Here is a 16478-nt window from a genome sequence, read left to right as displayed (position 1 = left end):
CTCTACATGCAAAGAAATATGCAATTTTTTTACGATTGCTCTGTTTGAACCAAAAAATTTAGTATGAATCACTCACAGTCATTGACTGTTATTGCATGTAATCAGTGATGCTTATTAAACTATTTATAAATAGGGCTGTTAAATTACAGAACTGTTATAAGCTAATTAATTACTTGAATTAAAAAGGGCAGGTGAAGTAAGAACTTGTAATAAAGAGTGCGATGCATATTTTTCACCATTGTGATTAGTAGAACGACAAGATATAGGCCCTAGGCCTAGGCTATCAATATTTTATATACAGATAGGTGAGGTTGACGTTTCTGTAATCAAGCATTTGCGAACTGTTTGCAATTAAAAACTTAGTCACCTCTTTGATGTTGTCTTTAATGTGCTTTACCTTGTTAAGATATGAGTCAGCTTGATAAATATAATAATTATGAAAAAATCGACTCCAACCAAGGAGAAGGATCTTTTATTTATTTTTTTACCGTCAGCTCAACCCTTACATATATGAGTATAGGTAAGTGTGTGTGTGTATATATATATATATATATATATATATATATATATATATATATATATATATATATATATATATATATATATATATATATATATATATATATATATATATATATATATATATATATAGTTTTTAGCAAATAGAGTTGATTTAATTCATTAATAACACAGCAGTGTTCATCAAGCTTCAAAAGTTTTCCAGCAACTGCACTGGAACCTAACACTCAATTTGAATAGGGTGAGGCAATACTTTGCATGTGCTTTGAACCACACTGCCTGTTACTATGGTTTTACCAGGTATGTAAATACATGCAGTCTGTGTACTTCAAATAACACAAAGACTTTTGTGCATTGAAACTGAAATCACAATGTTTGGAGGGACAAAAAAATTAAACAGACGAAAGATCAACAGATCAATCACCTTTATGAACTGAAAATCGATTGCATCACGTTGGTTGTTTCGCGTGGCAGAGGGAAACTGTGTGAGTTGAGTAAAGTTGGCCATAAATTCACAGATTCGAACTTCCCAGGTCAATAACTCGTGAGGTAAACGTTGTTACTACACAAATAACACTCAAATCTTCCTCAAAACGAGCTTTCCTTCGCAGTGGACAAAATACATCGATTTCTATGCGCAGACGGCAGAGAGACAGATCCGAAGGGACCGTCTGCAAAGTGCAAAACCCGAAAAGCGTTAGTACGAAAACAGTCAATAACTTCACTGTCACACACTATTGTCATCAAATTCAGTTCACACATCACTGCTGTCCTGATGGTTACTATACTACAACACTTATTTTGGGAAAAAATATATTTTAAATTGTATACAATTGTAAATTTATCATTTTTATGAGAAAATGCAATTACTTAACTGTAATTCACTGTATTGTTGCCAAATTCAGTTTACACATCACTGATGTCCTGATGGTTATACTACAAAACTTATTTAAAAAAAAAAAAAAAGTTTTTAATTGTAGGCTATACATACAATTGTAAATGTATCTTTTTGATGATTTTTATTATGTAAAATATTCAATAACTTCACTGTAATTCACTGTATTGTTGCCAAATTCAGTTTACACATCACTGATGTCCTGATGTCAAACAATGTCTAGTTTAAAATGAGAATGTCTGGCCTTTTTCACAGGATTTGTGATAGGTTGTGTTTGTATTGGCATTCATTTGCACTTTCTTTAATAAATCAACTATTAAGTGTAGTGCTAAAAATTAGTTTCTAATCATATTAATACTTGGTTGCTTTATCTGGAATTCTACAAAATTGTTCTCTCTCTCAAAATTATACTGTATATGATCTGTGTGCTTTTCCAAACTGCACTGCAAGTTTAAGTCTGAGAAATGGACTTTAGTCAGGGTAGACTCCATATTTTACATGAATTAGAATTAAAGGGGTCATGACATTGATTTTATATATCATTTTAATGTTTCTTGAGGTTCATGTATACAAAGCCCCTAAAAGGGACAAATATGGAATGTGAGGAAAAAATATTTTTCAAAGCTTTTGCGTTCTCTCTCAAAACTTTTGAGTGTCATTCCAAAAGATTTATTTTCCATCAGACCACTGGGGTTATGGAACTTTTTTTTTTAATCTAGGAATATTTGATTACTTTATGTTTAAGGTTGCTTGCATTTAGATACCAGATCTGTATTTGTATGTCATTGATATCTTCCACTCCTGAAATAAAGCCATCTTGTTTCATAGTCTTAACTCAGATAAATTAGAGATTAGAGATTTCTCTCTATAGGCGCGTTCACTACGAATATGACGATCGTCAACTTCATCTTTGCAGCCGATACTGTCAGAAAACACAAGTTTATTAATAAAAATCAATGCACTCGTCACCGGATTTACAAATGTCTTGCTTTTTGCACGCACACATATTATGTCGAAATAACGAGATATTATGTTGAAATAACATTATTAATAACACATCTTTTAGAATATTTGATTGAATGCTGAATGTTGCGCTTGTTCAATTTAATTAAATTAAAACTTTAATTGTGATCATTAAAAGAAATGAAGATTAAATAATTAGTGGCCAAGTTTTGCTCATTTATATATAAATACCGATAGTTCATTCTAAGTTTACTCAAGTGGAAGAATGTGACTAATAAACTTAGGCCTACTTGCACTATGCATTATATTTTGAAAAAGAATTAGATTATCTTAATATCAAAACCTTAAATTTTATTTGGACTCAATGATAAATACATGTTTGACTGTGTCGGACATAAATACATGTCCGACATCTAGTGTAGATATCTATGACTTCGGACGATGGTTTAATTTACTTCCGGGTAAAGATAGGATCAGTCAAATGAAATACAATAAAAGTACAAATAAATATTACAAATTAAAAAACGATCCGAAATGTCATCCAATTTTCTAATACTATTATTTGATGACAACAATACGTTTGGAAAACAAAATACAGCCATTTCTGCTTTTTTTTTCTTTTAAACAAAAAAACAAACTGCACCCTTTTTTAAATTTCATCTTTCATTCCAAAATAGAATAATGAATGAACGAAAAAGTACACGGACTTCCCAACTCAATTTAAATTGTTCTAAATTAAGCTGACCCAACTAAATAATTAATATTTTGAATTTAAAATGTCCAAAATTAAGTTGGCCCAACTCAATTTACATTGTTCAAAATTAAGTTGGCCCAACTCAATAATTCATATTTTGAATTTAAATTGTTCAAAATTAAGTTGACCCAACTCAATAATTAATATTTTGAATTTAAATTGTTCAAAATTAAGTTGGTTCAACTCAATTTAAATTGTTCTAAATTAAGTTGACCCAACTCAATAATTAATATTTTGAATTTAAATTGTTCAAAATTAAGTTGGCCCAACTCAATTTAAATTGTTCGAAATTAAGTTGACAAAACTCAATAATTAATATTTTGAATTTAAAATGTCCAAAATTAAGTTGGCCCAACTCAATAATTAATATTTGGAATTTAAATTGTTCAAATTTAAGTTGACCCAACTCAATAATTAATATTTGGAATTTAAATTGTTCAAAATTATGTTGGCCCAACTCAATTTAAATTGTTCTAAATTAAGTTGACCCAACTCAATAATTAATATTTGGAATTTAAATTGTTCTAAATTAAGTTGACCCAACTCAATAATTAATATTTTGAATTTAAAATGTCCAAAATTAAGTTGGCCCAACTCAATAATTAATATTTGGAATTTAAATTGTTCAAAATTAAGTTGACCCAACTCAATAATTAATATTTTGAATTTAAATTGTTCAAAATTAAGTTGGTCAAACTCAATTTAAATTGTTCTAAATAAAGTTGACCCAACTTAATAATTAATATTTTGAATTTAAATTGTTCAAAATTAAGTTGGCCCAACTCAATTTAAATTGTTCTAAATTAAGTTGACCCAACTCAATAATTAATATTTTGAATTTAAAATGTCCAAAATTAAGTTGGCCCAACTCAATAATTAATATTTATAATTTAAATTGTTCAAAATTAAGTTGACCCAACTCAATAATTCATATTTTGAATTTAAATTGTTCAGAATTAAGTTGGCCTAACTCAATAATTAATATTTAGAATTTAAATTGTTCAAAATTAAGTTGACCCAACTCAATAATTAATATTTGGAATTTAAATTGTTCAAAATTAAGTTGGCCCGAATCAATAATTAATATTTGGAATTTAAATTGTTCAAAATTAAGTTGGCCCAACTCAATTTAAATTGTTCTAAATTAAGTTGACTGTGATGGCTAAGGCCACACTGAATGTACTTATTCGAATGGTTCTAGTTTACTTTGAATATGAAACTAATATTTTGTTTGTTCTAGAGGATTAATGTTTTTGTCTGCTTATTTACCAATTATTTTGTTTCTTTAAATGTTATTTACCCAAACACATGTTGTCTCTTTGGTGCTGTAAACCCCAATGAGCAACAAAGTCAATAATCATTTATTTCTAGAGTGCACGCTAGTGAGTAAATGAGACCACAACCAAGCTATGGGTTTAACATTTTATTTAAGTCTGTTTAAATGTGTACATCTTACCCGTGGTTCCACCGGGGTCCATGACTGCAGCATGGAACAAAGGCTTGCAATTAAAAGAGCGCGCCCTTTCCTGGTGTCCTTTATATATTCGGGTCTGGAATTATGAGAAATGTAGATTTTGGGACAATATGTTTTCAGGGGGTTGTGTGTTAATTTGAATGTGTTTAAAAGATGTTTTGTGTGTGTATGTTTAAGTGGATTTTCATTATGGCTTTATGATAAATGTGATTTTTATTTTGTTTATTTGAGTTTGTGTATAGATGTATTTCTTTCTTTCCCCCTTTAAGTTTGATGTCATTGAGAACTTGTGAGACCCCTGTAATCATAAGAATGGTTTGGTCCAGCTTGTTAAAAGGGCTTCATTTTCTGTGGCTGAGTTAGTTCGGGTGAGGGATCCCTGAGAAAACATCTGAGACCCAGAACTCAGTTGTGTGCTGATGCACAATATATGAGTCAGTGTTTTTTTTTTTTGCACAAAGTGTTGTTAATAAGTAAGTGTTGCGGTCAATAAAATTACACTTTGTTGACTCCATGAGTGTCTCCTGAAAATTTAATGGAAGAACCCTTACATTGACCCAACTCAATAATTAATATTTTGAATTTAAATTGTTCAAAATTAAGTTGACCCAACTCAATAATTAATATTTTGAATTTAAATTGTTCAAAATTAAGTTGGTCCAACTCAATTTAAATTGTTCTAAATTAAGTTGACCCAACTCAATAATTAATATTTTGAATTTAAATTGTTCAAAATTAAGTTGGCCCAACTCAATTTAAATTGTTCTAAATTAAGTTGACCCAACTCAATAATTAATATTTTGAATTTAAAATGTCCAAAATTAAGTTGGCCCAACTCAATAATTAATATTTGGAATTTAAATTGTTCAAAATTAAGTTGACCCAACTCAATAATTAATATTTTGAATTTAAATTGTTCAAAATTAAGTTGGTCCAACTCAATTTAAATTGTTCTAAATAAAGTTGACCCAACTCAATAATTAATATTTTGAATTTAAATTGTTCAAAATTAAGTTGGCCCAACTCAATTTAAACTGTTCTAAATTAAGTTGACCCAACTCAATAATTAATATTTTGAATTTAAAATGTCCAAAATTAAGTTGGCCCAACTCAATAATTAATATTTAGAATTTAAATTGTTCAAAATTAAGTTGACCCAACTCAATAATTCATATTTAGAATTTAAATTGTTCAAAATTAAGTTGACCCAACTCAATAATTCATATTTTGAATTTAATTTTTTCAAAATTAAGTTGGCCCAACTCAATAATTAATATTTAGAATTTAAATTGTTCAAAATTAAGTTGACCCAACTCAATAATTAATATTTTGAATTTAAATTGTTCAAAATTAAGTTGGCCCGAATCAATAATTAATATTTGGAATTTAAATTGTTCAAAATTAAGTTGGCCCGAATCAATAATTAATATTTGGAATTTGAATTGTTCAAAATTAAGTTGGCCCAACTCAATTTAAATTGTTCTAAATTAAGTTGACTGTGATGGCTAAGGCCACACTGAATGTACTTATTTGAATGGTTCTAGTTTACTTTGAATATGAAACTAATATTTTGTTTGTTCTAGAGGATTAATGTTTTTGTCTGCTTATTTACCAATTATTTTGTTTCTTTAAATGTTATTTACCCAAACACATGTTGTCTCTTTGGTGCTGTAAACCCCAATGAGCAACAAAGTCAATAATCATTTATTTCTAGAGTGCACGCTAGTGAGTAATTGAGACCACAACCAAGCTATGGGTTTAACATTTTATTTAAGTCTGTTTAAATGTGTACATCTTACCCGTGGTTCCACCGGGGTCCATGACTGCAGCATGGAACAAAGGCTTGCAATTAAAAGAGCGCGCCCTTTCCTGGTGTCCTTTATATATTCGGGTCTGGAATTATGAGAAATGTAGATTTTGGGACAATATGTTTTCAGGGGGTTGTGTGTTAATTTGAATGTGTTTAAGAGATGTTTTGTGTGTGTATGTTTAAGTGTATTTTCATTATGGCTTTATGATAAATGTGATTTTTATTTTGTTTATTTGAGTTTGTGTATAGATGTATTTCTTTCTTTCCCCCTTTAAGTTTGATGTAATTGAGAACTTGTGAGACCCCTGTAATCATAAGAATGGTTTGGTCCAGCTTGTTAAAAGGGCTTCATTTTCTGTGGCTGAGTTAGTTCGGGTGAGGGATCCCTGAGAAAACATCTGAGACCCAGAACTCAGTTGTGTGCTGATGCACAATATATGAGTCAGTGTTTTTTTTTTTTTTTTGCACAAAGTGTTGTTAATAAGTAAGTGTTGCGGTCAATAAAATTACACTTTGTTGACTCCATGAGTGTCTCCTGAAAATTTAATGGAAGAACCCTTACATTGACCCAACTCAATAATTAATATTTTGAATTTAAATTGTTCAAAATTAAGTTGACCCAACTCAATAATTAATATTTTGAATTTAAATTGTTCAAAATTAAGTTGGTCCAACTCAATTTAAATTGTTCTAAATTAAGTTGACCCAACTCAATAATTAATATTTTGAATTTAAATTGTTCAAAATTAAGTTGGTCCAACTCAATTTAAATTGTTCTAAATTAAGTTGACCCAACTCAATAATTAATATTTTGAATTTAAATTGTTCAAAATTAAGTTGGCCCAACTCAATTTAAATTGTTCTAAATTAAGTTGACCCAACTCAATAATTAATATTTTGAATTTAAAATGTCCAAAATTAAGTTGGCCCAACTCAATAATTAATATTTTGAATTTAAATTGTTCAAAATTAAGTTGACCCAACTCAATAATTAATATTTTGAATTTAAATTGTTCAAAATTAAGTTGGTCCAACTCAATTTAAATTGTTCTAAATAAAGTTGACCCAACTCAATAATTAATATTTTGAATTTAAATTGTTCAAAATTAAGTTGGCCCAACTCAATTTAAACTGTTCTAAATTAAGTTGACCCAACTCAATAATTAATATTTTGAATTTAAAATGTCCAAAATTAAGTTGGCCCAACTCAATAATTAATATTTAGAATTTAAATTGTTCAAAATTAAGTTGACTCAACTCAGTAATTCATATTTTGAATTTAAATTGTTCAAAATTAAGTTGGCCCAACTCAATAATTAATATTTAGAATTTAAATTGTTCAAAATTAAGTTGACCCAACTTAATAATTAATATTTTGAATTTAAATTGTTCAAAATTAAGTTGACCCAACTCAATAATTAATATTTTGAATTTAAATTGTTCAAAATTAAGTTGGTCCAACTCAATTTAAATTGTTCTAAATTAAGTTGACCCAACTCAATAATTAATATTTTGAATTTAAATTGTTCAAAATTAAGTTGACCCAACTCAAAAATTAATATTTTGAATTTAAATTGTTCAAAATTAAGTTGGCCCAACTCAATTTAAACTGTTCTAAATTAAGTTGACCCAACTCAATAATTAATATTTTGAATTTAAAATGTCCAAAATTAAGTTGGCCCAACTCAATAATTAATATTTAGAATTTAAATTGTTCAAAATTAAGTTGACTCAACTCAGTAATTCATATTTTGAATTTAAATTGTTCAAAATTAAGTTGGCCCAACTCAATAATTAATATTTAGAATTTAAATTGTTCAAAATTAAGTTGACTCAACTCAGTAATTCATATTTTGAATTTAAATTGTTCAAAATTAAGTTGGCCCGAATCAATAATTAATATTTTGAATTTAAATTGTTCAAAATTAAGTTGGCCCGAATCAATAATTAATATTTGGAATTTAAATTGTTCAAAATTAAGTTGGCCCAACTCAATTTAAATTGTTCTAAATTAAGTTGACTGTGATGGCTAAGGCCACACTGAATGTACTTATTTGAATGGTTCTAGTTTACTTTGAATATGAAACTAATATTTTGTTTGTTCTAGAGGATTAATGTTTTTGTCTGCTTATTTACCAATTATTTTGTTTCTTTAAATGTTATTTACCCAAACACATGTTGTCTCTTTGGTGCTGTAAACCCCAATGAGCAACAAAGTCAATAATCATTTATTTCTAGAGTGCACGCTAGTGAGTAAATGAGACCACAACCAAGCTATGGGTTTAACATTTTATTTAAGTCTGTTTAAATGTGTACATCTTACCTGTGGTTCCACCGGGGTCCATGACTGCAGCATGGAACAAAGGCTTGCAATTAAAAGAGCGTGCCCTTTCCTGGTGTCCTTTATATATTCAGGTCTGGAATTATGAGAAATGTAGATTTTGGGACAATATGTTTTCAGGGGGTTGTGTGTTAATTTGAATGTGTTTAAAAGATGTTTTGTGTGTGTATGTTTAAGTGTATTTTCATTATGGCTTTATGATAAATGTGATTTTTATTTTGTTTATTTGAGTTTGTGTATAGATGTATTTCTTTCTTTCCCCCTTTAAGTTTGATGTAATTGAGAACTTGTGAGACCCCTGTAATCATAAGAATGGTTTGGTCCAGCTTGTTAAAAGGGCTTCATTTTCTGTGGCTGAGTTAGTTCGGGTGAGGGATCCCTGAGAAAACATCTGAGACCCAGAACTCAGTTGTGTGCTGATGCACAATATATGAGTCAGTGTTTTTTTTTTTTTGCACAAAGTGTTGTTAATAACTGTTGCGGTCAATAAAATTACACTTTGTTGACTCCATGAGTGTCTCCTGAAAATTTAATGGAAGAACCCTTACATTGACCCAACTCAATAATTAATATTTTGAATTTAAATTGTTCAAAATTAAGTTGACCCAACTCAATAATTAATATTTTGAATTTAAATTGTTCAAAATTAAGTTGGTCCAACTCAATTTAAATTGTTCTAAATTAAGTTGACCCAACTCAATAATTAATATTTTGAATTTAAATTGTTCAAAATTATGTTGGCCCAACTCAATTTAAATTGTTCTAAATTAAGTTGACCCAACTCAATAATTAATATTTTGAATTTAAAATGTCCAAAATTAAGTTGGCCCAACTCAATAATTAATATTTTGAATTTAAATTGCTCAAAATTAAGTTGACCCAACTCAATAATTAATATTTTGAATTTAAATTGTTCAAAATTAAGTTGGTCCAACTCAATTTAAATTGTTCTAAATAAAGTTGACCCAACTCAATAATTAATATTTTGAATTTAAATTGTTCAAAATTAAGTTGGCCCAACTCAATTTAAACTGTTCTAAATTAAGTTGACCCAACTCAATAATTAATATTTTGAATTTAAAATGTCCAAAATTAAGTTGGCCCAACTCAATAATTAATATTTAGAATTTAAATTGTTCAAAATTAAGTTGACTCAACTCAGTAATTCATATTTTGAATTTAAATTGTTCAAAATTAAGTTGGCCCAACTCAATAATTAATATTTAGAATTTAAATTGTTCAAAATTAAGTTGACCCAACTCAATAATTAATATTTTGAATTTAAATTGTTCAAAATTAAGTTGGCCCGAATCAATAATTAATATTTTGAATTTAAATTGTTCAAAATTAAGTTGGCCCAACTCAATTTAAATTGTTCTAAATTAAGTTGACTGTGATGGCTAAGGCCACACTGAATGTACTTATTTGAATGGTTCTAGTTTACTTTGAATATGAAACTAATATTTTGTTTGTTCTAGAGGATTAATGTTTTTGTCTGCTTATTTACCAATTATTTTGTTTCTTTAAATGTTATTTACCCAAACACATGTTGTCTCTTTGGTGCTGTAAACCCCAATGAGCAACAAAGTCAATAATCATTTATTTCTAGAGTGCACGCTAGTGAGTAAATGAGACCACAACCAAGCTATGGGTTTAACATTTTATTTAAGTCTGTTTAAATGTGTACATCTTACCCGTGGTTCCACCGGGGTCCATGACTGCAGCATGGAACAAAGGCTTGCAATTAAAAGAGCGCGCCCTTTCCTGGTGTCCTTTATATATTCAGGTCTGGAATTATGAGAAATGTAGATTTTGGGACAATATGTTTTCAGGGGGTTGTGTGTTAATTTGAATGTGTTTAAAAGATGTTTTGTGTGTGTATGTTTAAGTGTATTTTCATTATGGCTTTATGATAAATGTGATTTTTATTTTGTTTATTTGAGTTTGTGTATAGATGTATTTCTTTCTTTCCCCCTTTAAGATTGATGTCATTGAGAACTTGTGAGACCCCTGTAATCATAAGAATGGTTTGGTCCAGCTTGTTAAAAGGTCTTCATTTTCTGTGGCTGAGTTAGTTCGGGTGAGGGATCCCTGAGAAAACATCTGAGACCCAGAACTCAGTTGTGTGCTGATGCACAATATATGAGTTTTTCTGCACAAAGTGTTGTTAATAAGTAAGTGTTGCGGTCAATAAAATTACACTTTGTTGACTCCATGAGTGTCTCCTGAAAATTTAATGGAAGAACCCTTACATTGACCCAACTCAATAATTAATATTTTGAATTTAAATTGTTCAAAATTAAGTTGACCCAACTCAATAATTAATATTTTGAATTTAAATTGTTCAAAATTAAGTTGGTCCAACTCAATTTAAATTGTTCTAAATTAAGTTGACCCAACTCAATAATTAATATTTTGAATTTAAATTGTTCAAAATTAAGTTGGCCCAACTCAATTTAAATTGTTCTAAATTAAGTTGACCCAACTCAATAATTAATATTTTGAATTTAAAATGTCCAAAATTAAGTTGGCCCAACTCAATAATTAATATTTTGAATTTAAATTGTTCAAAATTAAGTTGACCCAACTCAATAATTAATATTTTGAATTTAAATTGTTCAAAATTAAGTTGGTCCAACTCAATTTAAATTGTTCTAAATAAAGTTGACCCAACTCAATAATTAATATTTTGAATTTAAATTGTTCAAAATTAAGTTGGCCCAACTCAATTTAAACTGTTCTAAATTAAGTTGACCCAACTCAATAATTAATATTTTGAATTTAAAATGTCCAAAATTAAGTTGGCCCAACTCAATAATTAATATTTAGAATTTAAATTGTTCAAAATTAAGTTGACCCAACTCAATAATTCATATTTAGAATTTAAATTGTTCAAAATTAAGTTGACCCAACTCAATAATTCATATTTTGAATTTAATTTTTTCAAAATTAAGTTGGCCCAACTCAATAATTAATATTTAGAATTTAAATTGTTCAAAATTAAGTTGACCCAACTCAATAATTAATATTTTGAATTTAAATTGTTCAAAATTAAGTTGGCCCGAATCAATAATTAATATTTGGAATTTAAATTGTTCAAAATTAAGTTGGCCCGAATCAATAATTAATATTTGGAATTTAAATTGTTCAAAATTAAGTTGGCCCAACTCAATTTAAATTGTTCTAAATTAAGTTGACTGTGATGGCTAAGGCCACACTGAATGTACTTATTTGAATGGTTCTAGTTTACTTTGAATATGAAACTAATATTTTGTTTGTTCTAGAGGATTAATGTTTTTGTCTGCTTATTTACCAATTATTTTGTTTCTTTAAATGTTATTTACCCAAACACATGTTGTCTCTTTGGTGCTGTAAACCCCAATGAGCAACAAAGTCAATAATCATTTATTTCTAGAGTGCACGCTAGTGAGTGAATGAGACCACAACCAAGCTATGGGTTTAACATTTTATTTAAGTCTGTTTAAATGTGTACATCTTACCCGTGGTTCCACCGGGGTCCATGACTGCAGCATGGAACAAAGGCTTGCAATTAAAAGAGCGCGCCCTTTCCTGGTGTCCTTTATATATTCGGGTCTGGAATTATGAGAAATGTAGATTTTGGGACAATATGTTTTCAGGGGGTTGTGTGTTAATTTGAATGTGTTTAAGAGATGTTTTGTGTGTGTATGTTTAAGTGTATTTTCATTATGGCTTTATGATAAATGTGATTTTTATTTTGTTTATTTGAGTTTGTGTATAGATGTATTTCTTTCTTTCCCCCTTTAAGTTTGATGTAATTGAGAACTTGTGAGACCCCTGTAATCATAAGAATGGTTTGGTCCAGCTTGTTAAAAGGGCTTCATTTTCTGTGGCTGAGTTAGTTCGGGTGAGGGATCCCTGAGAAAACATCTGAGACCCAGAACTCAGTTGTGTGCTGATGCACAATATATGAGTCAGTGTTTTTTTTTTTTTTTTTGCACAAAGTGTTGTTAATAAGTAAGTGTTGCGGTCAATAAAATTACACTTTGTTGACTCCATGAGTGTCTCCTGAAAATTTAATGGAAGAACCCTTACATTGACCCAACTCAATAATTAATATTTTGAATTTAAATTGTTCAAAATTAAGTTGACCCAACTCAATAATTAATATTTTGAATTTAAATTGTTCAAAATTAAGTTGGCCCAACTCAATTTAAATTGTTCTAAATTAAGTTGACCCAACTCAATAATTAATATTTTGAATTTAAATTGTTCAAAATTAAGTTGGCCCAACTCAATTTAAATTGTTCTAAATTAAGTTGACCCAACTCAATAATTAATATTTTGAATTTAAAATGTCCAAAATTAAGTTGGCCCAACTCAATAATTAATATTTTGAATTTAAATTGTTCAAAATTAAGTTGACCCAACTCAATAATTAATATTTTGAATTTAAATTGTTCAAAATTAAGTTGGTCCAAATCAATTTAAATTGTTCTAAATAAAGTTGACCCAACTCAATAATTAATATTTTGAATTTAAATTGTTCAAAATTAAGTTGGCCCAACTCAATTTAAACTGTTCTAAATTAAGTTGACCCAACTCAATAATTAATATTTTGAATTTAAAATGTCCAAAATTAAGTTGGCCCAACTCAATAATTAATATTTAGAATTTAAATTGTTCAAAATTAAGTTGACTCAACTCAGTAATTCATATTTTGAATTTAAATTGTTCAAAATTAAGTTGGCCCAACTCAATAATTAATATTTAGAATTTAAATTGTTCAAAATTAAGTTGACCCAACTCAATAATTAATATTTTGAATTTAAATTGTTCAAAATTAAGTTGACCCAACTCAATAATTAATATTTTGAATTTAAATTGTTCAAAATTAAGTTGGCCCAACTCAATTTAAATTGTTCTAAATTAAGTTGACCCAACTCAATAATTAATATTTTGAATTTAAAATGTCCAAAATTAAGTTGGCCCAACTCAATAATTAATATTTTGAATTTAAATTGTTCTAAATAAAGTTGACCCAACTCAATAATTAATATTTTGAATTTAAATTGTTCAAAATTAAGTTGGCCCAACTCAATTTAAACTGTTCTAAATTAAGTTGACCCAACTCAATAATTAATATTTTGAATTTAAAATGTCCAAAATTAAGTTGGCCCAACTCAATAATTAATATTTAGAATTTAAATTGTTCAAAATTAAGTTGACTCAACTCAGTAATTCATATTTTGAATTTAAATTGTTCAAAATTAAGTTGGCCCAACTCAATAATTAATATTTAGAATTTAAATTGTTCAAAATTAAGTTGACCCAACTCAATAATTAATATTTTGAATTTAAATTGTTCAAAATTAAGTTGGCCCGAATCAATAATTAATATTTGGAATTTAAATTGTTCAAAATTAAGTTGGCCCAACTCAATTTAAATTGTTCTAAATTAAGTTGACTGTGATGGCTAAGGCCACACTGAATGTACTTATTTGAATGGTTCTAGTTTACTTTGAATATGAAACTAATATTTTGTTTGTTCTAGAGGATTAATGTTTTTGTCTGCTTATTTACCAATTATTTTGTTTCTTTAAATGTTATTTACCCAAACACATGTTGTCTCTTTGGTGCTGTAAACCCCAATGAGCAACAAAGTCAATAATCATTTATTTCTAGAGTGCACGCTAGTGAGTAAATGAGACCACAACCAAGCTATGGGTTTAACATTTTATTTAAGTCTGTTTAAATGTGTACATCTTACCCGTGGTTCCACCGGGGTCCTTGACTGCAGCATGGAACAAAGGCTTGCAATTAAAAGAGCGCGCCCTTTCCTGGTGTCCTTTATATATTCAGGTCTGGAATTATGAGAAATGTAGATTTTGGGACAATATGTTTTCAGGGGGTTGTGTGTTAATTTGAATGTGTTTAAAAGATGTTTTGTGTGTGTATGTTTAAGTGTATTTTCATTATGGCTTTATGATAAATGTGATTTTTATTTTGTTTATTTGAGTTTGTGTATAGATGTATTTCTTTCTTTCCCCCTTTAAGATTGATGTCATTGAGAACTTGTGAGACCCCTGTAATCATAAGAATGGTTTGGTCCAGCTTGTTAAAAGGTCTTCATTTTCTGTGGCTGAGTTAGTTCGGGTGAGGGATCCCTGAGAAAACATCTGAGACCCAGAACTCAGTTGTGTGCTGATGCACAATATATGAGTCAGTGTTTTTTTTTCTGCACAAAGTGTTGTTAATAAGTAAGTGTTGCGGTCAATAAAATTACACTTTGTTGACTCCATGAGTGTCTCCTGAAAATTTAATGGAAGAACCCTTACATTGACCCAACTCAATAATTAATATTTTGAATTTAAATTGTTCAAAATTAAGTTGACCCAACTCAATAATTAATATTTTGAATTTAAATTGTTCAAAATTAAGTTGGTCCAACTCAATTTAAATTGTTCTAAATTAAGTTGACCCAACTCAATAATTAATATTTTGAATTTAAATTGTTCAAAATTAAGTTGGCCCAACTCAATTTAAATTGTTCTAAATTAAGTTGACCCAACTCAATAATTAATATTTTGAATTTAAAATGTCCAAAATTAAGTTGGCCCAACTTAATAATTAATATTTGGAATTTAAATTGTTCAAAATTAAGTTGACCCAACTCAATAATTAATATTTTGAATTTAAATTGTTCAAAATTAAGTTGGTCCAGCTCAATTTAAATTGTTCTAAATAAAGTTGACCCAACTCAATAATTAATATTTTGAATTTAAATTGTTCAAAATTAAGTTGGCCCAACTCAATTTAAACTGTTCTAAATTAAGTTGACCCAACTCAATAATTAATATTTTGAATTTAAAATGTCCAAAATTAAGTTGGCCCAACTCAATAATTAATATTTAGAATTTAAATTGTTCAAAATTAAGTTGACTCAACTCAGTAATTCATATTTTGAATTTAAATTGTTCAAAATTAAGTTGGCCCAACTCAATAATTAATATTTAGAATTTAAATTGTTCAAAATTAAGTTGACCCAACTCAATAATTAATATTTTGAATTTAAATTGTTCAAAATTAAGTTGACCCAACTCAATAATTAATATTTTGAATTTAAATTGTTCAAAATTAAGTTGGTCCAACTCAATTTAAATTGTTCTAAATTAAGTTGACCCAACTCAATAATTAATATTTTGAATTTAAATTGTTCAAAATTAAGTTGGCCCAACTCAATTTAAATTGTTCTAAATTAAGTTGACCCAACTCAATAATTAATATTTTGAATTTAAAATGTCCAAAATTAAGTTGGCCCAACTCAATAATTAATATTTTGAATTTAAATTGTTCAAAATTAAGTTGACCCAACTCAATAATTAATATTTTGAATTTAAATTGTTCAAAATTAAGTTGGCCCAACTCAATTTAAACTGTTCTAAATTAAGTTGACCCAACTCAATAATTAATATTTTGAATTTAAAATGTCCAAAATTAAGTTGGCCCAACTCAATAATTAATATTTAGAATTTAAATTGTTCAAAATTAAGTTGACTCAACTCAGTAATTCATATTTTGAATTTAAATTTTTCAAAATTAAGTTGGCCCAACTCAATAATTAATATTTAGAATTTAAATTGTTCAAAATTAAGTTGACCCAACTCAATAATTAATATTTTGAATTTAAATTGTTCAAAATTAAGTTGGCCCGAATCAATAATTAATATTTGGAATTTAAAT

This window comes from Scardinius erythrophthalmus (assembly GCF_964197995.2).
Source record: "Scardinius erythrophthalmus genome assembly, chromosome: 3".
NCBI classification, from domain to species: domain Eukaryota; kingdom Metazoa; phylum Chordata; class Actinopteri; order Cypriniformes; family Leuciscidae; genus Scardinius; species Scardinius erythrophthalmus.
Note: the sequence above shows the minus strand (reverse complement) of the source record.